General features: G+C 44.8%; 1 pseudogene; it reads left to right on the plus strand.

Annotated features, from left to right (window-relative positions):
- The first annotated feature begins 3,008 nt into the window (after nt 1-3,008).
- Nucleotides 3,009-3,128, plus strand: LOC136656324 (5S ribosomal RNA; annotated as a pseudogene).
- Nucleotides 3,129-6,843: the final 3,715 nt, after the last annotated feature.

Here is a 6,843-nt window from a genome sequence, read left to right on the forward strand (position 1 = left end):
CATGTCTGCTTTGACTATAATGGCTATAATGGGACTTACTTTCGAGTAGCTATGCATAGGATTGGGCAGTAAAGATAGTTAGGTGAATTAAACAGTAGGTTGAAAAACAGAGACTTCAGGAAACCATAGATGGTACAGAGCAAAAAAGGAGGACACAAGAAAATAGTCCAGAGGCAAAAGTTCACATGTGACCTAGGAACAGGAAGGGCAGTACACAACTGGCAGAAAGGAAGTGAACAGGCCCGAGACAATATGCAGGCTGGGTTTGTGTTTGAGGCAAGGGAAGGGTATAAGCTTAGTTGGTCTACAGAGATGCTGTTCTTAAGAATTAAATAGAAGAGGGTGTTTGTCAGTTGTGGTTTCTACCATAATGGTAACACTAAGAGCTGATAACCCTAATGGAGCAACGAGATGCAAGTAGAAGGGGGTTGATGTCAGGGTCTGATTTTATTTTTATTTTATTTTTTTTTCCACAGTTTTATACCACTCTTCCTCCAAGGAGCTCAGCGTGGTACACATAGTTCTTTCCCTCTTCTTGTACTCCCAACAACCCTGTGAGGTCGGTTAGGCTGAGAGATAGTGACTGGTCCAAGGTCACCCAGGAAGCTTCATTACTGAGCAGGAATTTGAAGCTGCATCTTCTAGGTCCAACTCCCAAACCAGACTATAGGTTGAGTCTCATTGTTCGACAGGGTTCCATTCCCAGAACTCATGTGAATGGCAAAAATCGAATTAAAGTAAATCTATTTAAAAAACTATGATCCTTTGTGAAGTGATTTAAAAACAGCCTTGCTGGCCTTTGTGATGTAAGACAGACTCATTAAGCAGACAATTCATCAATCAATCTCTCTCCAGGTGCTTAGAAAGGCTTCACTTCAAGCCAGCGACCCCTCCCTTTATCTAGAGCAAAGTGATTATCTTTCTTTCACATGCTCAGGGGGAAGGGAAGGATCGCTGCCTTGGAGTGAAGCTGTAAGTACCTGGAGAAAGAATGACTGATGGATTGTCAGCTGGCTGCCCTCTCTCATTAATGAGGCTATTGTTAAACAACTTTTTTCCTTTCATTTAAAGGGCCCTTCTCATCTCATTTTTTGTTGAGACAAAAAAATCTGTGGATTTTTCCACAGGTGAAAAATCTGTGGATAATTAGGTTTTACCTGTAATTCCTTGCATGACTCTCTCTACAATAGTAAGAAAAGCAGTTTTTTAAACTGTGATTTTAAAGGGATGCATGTTTCCCCTTTTCATGTATGCCGCCTGCGTTGGCTTGGTCATGTTGTGAGAATGGATGATGGCCGGATCCCAAAGGATCTCCTCTATGGTGAACTCGTGCAAGGAAAGCGCCCTACAGGTAGACCACAGCTGCGATACAAGGACATCTGCAAGAGGGATCTGAAGGCCTTAGGAGTGGACCTCAACAGGTGGGAAACCCTGACCTCTGAGCGGCCCGCTTGGAGGCAGGCTGTGCAGCATGGCCTTTCCCAGTTTGAAGAGACACTTGGCCAACAGTCTGAGGCAAAGAGGCAAAGAAGGAAGGCCCATAGCCAGGGAGACAGACCAGGGACAGACTGCACTTGCTCCCGGTGTGGAAGGGACTGTCACTCCCGAATTGGCCTTTTCAGCCACACTAGACACTGTTCCAGAACCACCATTCAGAGCGCGATACCATAGTCTTTCGAGACTGAAGGTTGCCAACATGATGTTTCCCCTTCTCCAGGGAGCAGCATGTTCCTTCTCATGCAGTGGCCATTCGTGCTGAGTCAATTCCGTGTCCACGTATAACAAGGTTTGACCTGTATACTGTTCTGGCTCTCATATTGACATGTGTGTCAATTTGACATACTAAAGGCTCAATTTTATCTAGGCCTTGCACTGACAGAACTCACACTTGGTCACTGCAAGCCCTGGGCTTGCTGGTGCAGCAGCCGCTGTGACGGTGCATGGGCCAGAGTCAGCAGGGCAATGGCTGGCCCCATGCAGATGCCAACAGAGTGCTGAGTCCTTGTGTTCTGGAGAGGATTGGAATGGAGATTGGGTTAGGCATGGGGCATGTTGGGGGTGGGCCTGGGGCAGATATCAGTTGCAGTGTCATGACTATGTCCTATGCCCAGGCTCAATACACTCCCTTGGACCTACTCAGTTTTACATCAGCAAAATAACTGGCATGGATCTGCGTAGTGTGACTAACATGGATCAATTAGGACCATAGTGTTGCAGAAAATGTAAGTATAAAAGTTATTTACTTACCTCTTCACCACTCCCTGGTTCCTGGCTGGCCCATAGCATGCACTGGAGGCTGCATCTGCACCACTGTACAATGTGGGCTGGTCCCGGATGAAACTGGACCATAATTGAACTAACGAACCAATTCCTTAGCTGCAGGTTTTTATTTATTTATTTCTCATGTTTACGCCTCACTTTTCCTCCGAAAAGTCCAAAACTGCTTACCAAAAATAATCATGAAACAACAAACCAAAGAGTTTAAGAACCACAACACTCAGTAAACACAAATAAACAGCCCAGTCCTACAGTGTTCTTTACTACATCAGGACAGTGTCATACTGCTATAAAATGAGCCATCTGAGCCGGTGCTAGACTGGACTGGTGTTGGTAAGTTGGTGCAGGGGGTAAGTTGGTGCAGGGTTTCATGAGTGGGAAGAGGGAGGGCAGGGGAAACCTCTGGGCATATCAGAGGAAGGTCAGGATGTGGGGAGTGGGCCGGAGAAGGGGGATCTTAGTGGCAAATGCGCACTCCAGATCCTATCCCCCAGATTTCAGCCTATGCCTCCTTATTCACCTTATGCAGGCTACAGCATAAGGAGAGCCCCTTAGGCCATCATGGGGCCTACCTGAAGAGGCCCGCTGGTCACACCCAAACTACTGGATAAGCACAAGCCTCCATGGTGCAGCCGCACCGGTGCCTATGGTGGGGGGACAAGAATGGGATGAGAAGATAATAAAATCAATTTTGTTCAAGGTTAAAAGTTTTAACAAATAAAAATGTCTTCACCAACAGCAACTGTTACCCTGCACATGCCCAATCTCGTCTGATCTCGGAAGCTAAGCAGGGTCAGGCCTGGTTAGTACTTGGATGGGAGACCGCCTGGGAATACTGGGTGCTGTAGGCTTATACCATAGTCTTTCGAGACTTAAGGTTGCCAGCCAGCACCTGAAGACAAAGAGGAAACCTTTCAATAGGATATTTAGTGCTTCAAGCATATACAGACTGATAAAAAATAATATTACAAAGAAACGGAAGGGTCAATTCTTTGTACTGTAGTTTGTTCACTCGTAAGTCCAAAATGAAAGTTTATGAATTCTGAATTGCAAGCGGAAAATATTTTATTTTCAATTAAGCTGGCTGACATTTCAAACTCTCTTTAAAAATAGACACTGGAAATGTATATTGTTGGCTTTTTTTTTTAAATAACTCTGGCTAATTTTGTTGACTTATTTTGCAATGGAAAAAGGGGAATTTCTGTTTAAAATTATCCTTTCCAATACAGTGCTCTCTCTTTATGTTGGGCATTTTGATATAAATTCAATAGGCTTATATAAATTTTGGATGATATTAATGCTAGGCTCATTTAAATGAAATAACTAGAAATTCTTTCTTAGATAGATTGAATATGATTCAGCCCAAACTTTTTCTCAAGGCCTATATTTTTGAGCCATGTAAGAGATGTAAGCACATGCTTAACTCTTCCACTGAAATCAATGGGAATTAAAAGTACTTCATTTCAGCTGGGTTTTGCCTGTAAAGTTTCAGGTAATGATTAGGCAACCAGGTGAAAATAGAAGAAACTGCATCAGAAATGTGTGACTGTACAGCAAGTGTGACAACTGGGTCTCATCATACAAATTATAGCAAAGAACTTAGATGAAACTGCCCAAATAGAAAATGGAAAGTAGAAAATAAACAGGATAAAGCTTTATATCTTGGGGTGTTGGGAGGAAAAAAAGTCACCAATGGAGAGTAGAAACAATAAGGAAAAGATAACAATTAACAGAAAAATACAAAAGAATGAGCAGCAAGATAGAAGAACAGAGCCTAAGGGCTCAATCCAGAGGGCCCAGGAGGGTCAAAAACATGCCTCCTCAGGAGTAAGCTGCACTGGTACACGAAGGTGCACTGGCACTCAGAGGCTGAATCCAGCTGGGCTGACTCAAGGCTCTGGTGTGGCCCGGGAGGAGGTAGGAGGGAGGGTGGGCAGTGGGCAGCCCCGGGAGAGGACAGGGAGGGGAGGCGGGGCTGGGACCAGGCAGTTATGCCAGATCCCAACCCCCGTTCAAGCTTCAAGCTGCTCCACTCTCCTTGAACTGGTGCCACCTCAGGAGGTGGTGCAAGTCCGAGGAGACCCATGGGGCAAGGGTGCCTTACCCAGAGGTAAGGGGAAAAGTTTCCCCTTACCTCTGGTTGAGCCACTTTGGGCCCCTATCCCGCACTGGATACAGTGAAAACCTCTTGGCTTGCCTTTTCCAGTGCAGGGTAGGATTGCGCCCTGAGAACTACAAACTGTAAAGAGATTCAATAAGAAATAAATTTTACCATCAATGGTATCAAAAGCATCAATGGTATCAGAGCAAAACCAAAATGTGCTCGCCAACTTTGCCATCCCTATGCACATAGGACAAACCCAGGATGTCATTTGGATGGGGACACAAAAAGGGGTCTTCACTAACATGTTGTGGTGTTCTCATTCACTTCCTGCTTTTGCCAGACCCATTTTTCTGATTCTGGAGTCTTTGGGTCGGAAGAAACTGTGATGAAAATGGTGCCTGGCAGCAGTTTGACCAACTTGGTCGCACAAACAGCTGGTCATGTGACAATGAAAAGTTGAAGGGGAGGGATGCTCTTTCAGGTGAATGGTTGCCGCCAGCCCTGCAATTCTCGCTAAGGACATTCATTTGGTTATGGAATATGCAAACGCTGGCCACCCATGGTTGGCAGTGACATTTCATGGGGAAATTTTGCTCAAGTGCTTCAAGGCTGAACTGAGTTGAGCTTGTTTCTATGCACAAATTAAGTAAAACTCTCAGATAAGTAATATTAAGTTGAATTCTACATAAGTTGCATGTGAAATTCTGTTGCACAGCATCTGTTGTCATCCTTCTCTTACAACACAATCCTGTGCACAGCTACTTAGAAGTAACAGCCCAATCCTGAGCTGCCTGCAGCGTCCAGGCTCGGCGGCACCAAAAAGGGCTGCCGCCGAATCCTGCGCCTTCCGCGCTATTGCGGGAGGCTCCTCGTCCCCGTCCCCCGAGTAAGGGAAGCAGCCCCGCAATGGGGCTACTCTCTTTAGTAGAGTAAAGGCACTCCTGTAGGGCGCGCAGCCCTGCACGAGTGCCCTGGATCCTGTGGAGCATAGTTCCGCTGATCCGCCTCTCTCCCTCCCCCTGACATGCCTCCCGCCCGCCCCCTGGCATTCCACCCCCTGGAGGAGTGTAAGCTGCTACTCCAACTTGCTCTCAGAGCCTGTCCAGGGGCAAAAACAATGCAGAGGAGATGTCTCCATGTTGCTTTCGCTCCTCGGAATGGCCCCGGGGCAGCTTACACAGCAAGTTTCAGAGCCCTGCAGCACTTACAGCTCTGCTCACCCTCTGACTCCTCTACTGCCTATTTATACTGTATGCAGTAGCTAATCAACCATGCAGTTAAATAGAATTGGGATGTTCCATCCCAATGTGACCTCAGCAGGCTAGGTGGGTGGACTCTCACTCTTTTCTATGTAATGGACTAGAATCAAGAGAGATATATCATTCAATCCAGCCCAAGGATAAGTTCTGTTTGAAAATGATGTCCAAGACCTGATCTAAATGATACAATTGCGATGCTATCAAAAAATTAGTCATGGATGAACTGAGGTGGATTCCTTAAGTGGAAAGGTCAGGAAATCACTCAGGTATATGATTCAAATTATCATGTGAATAATCATCTAGCCACAAGGAAAGCTCATTGTTTATACCCGGTGTAATTTTCCAGTCTTAGAACCAAAACTAAGAAATATCAAAACAACTGCTGCACATGACAAAGTTTTATCTCCCTCTGCTCAGCCTAATGAGATGATCTCAGTCAAACAGCTATGCTATAACTAATGCTGTCGTTTCATCCTGGTACCATGCTTGTGCATCATGCGTGGGAGGAATATGGAACACATTAAGTGATGTCATCATGGTAGGACTTCTGGTGCCTTTTGTTGATTGATGCTTTCAATGCACGGCTAATAAGAAAGCATTGTCAGGAGCGACACTGTGGTTGTTGGGTGGTGTCACAGGCTGTAGCTGTTGCACATCACCTCCTTTTAATTGCTATTATTGAATTTTTGCTGTTGGGAGAGCATTGGATAGCTGGGGAGAGAATGTTGACAACTGTATGAAGAGATCTATTATGCCTTTGTTTTGGAGTGCGTGAGGGTGTGTGAAAGGGAGGGACAACACATACAGGTTAATTTTTAATCCAGGTTTGATGTCACCCCTGGGTCAATTTCAGAGAGCAATGTGGCCCTACATAAAAATTGTTTTCCCTATCTTGCTTTATAAGGGGAACATACGGATTTGACTTTACCCCAGGATGGCCTCTTTTCAGTTCACATGGCAAATATATTTTATAATTTGAATTCACTGGTGGTTGCTTACAGTAATTGCAGGAATATTTCAGCTAGGAAATAGAAGAAAATTGGTCTTTGCCTCTAATTTAAAGTGAAATAGACAGGAAATACCTTATTTTAGGCTTAGAGGGAGCCTACACATTTTCAGAAGGGAACTCTAAGACCTTAATGTGATCCACATTAAAAAATAACTTACGAAATTAATCAGCTGTTTCCCATATGGTCTTAAAAT

This window comes from Tiliqua scincoides, chromosome 6, assembly GCF_035046505.1.
Source record: "Tiliqua scincoides isolate rTilSci1 chromosome 6, rTilSci1.hap2, whole genome shotgun sequence".
In the NCBI taxonomy this organism is placed as follows: Eukaryota; Metazoa; Chordata; class Lepidosauria; order Squamata; family Scincidae; genus Tiliqua; species Tiliqua scincoides.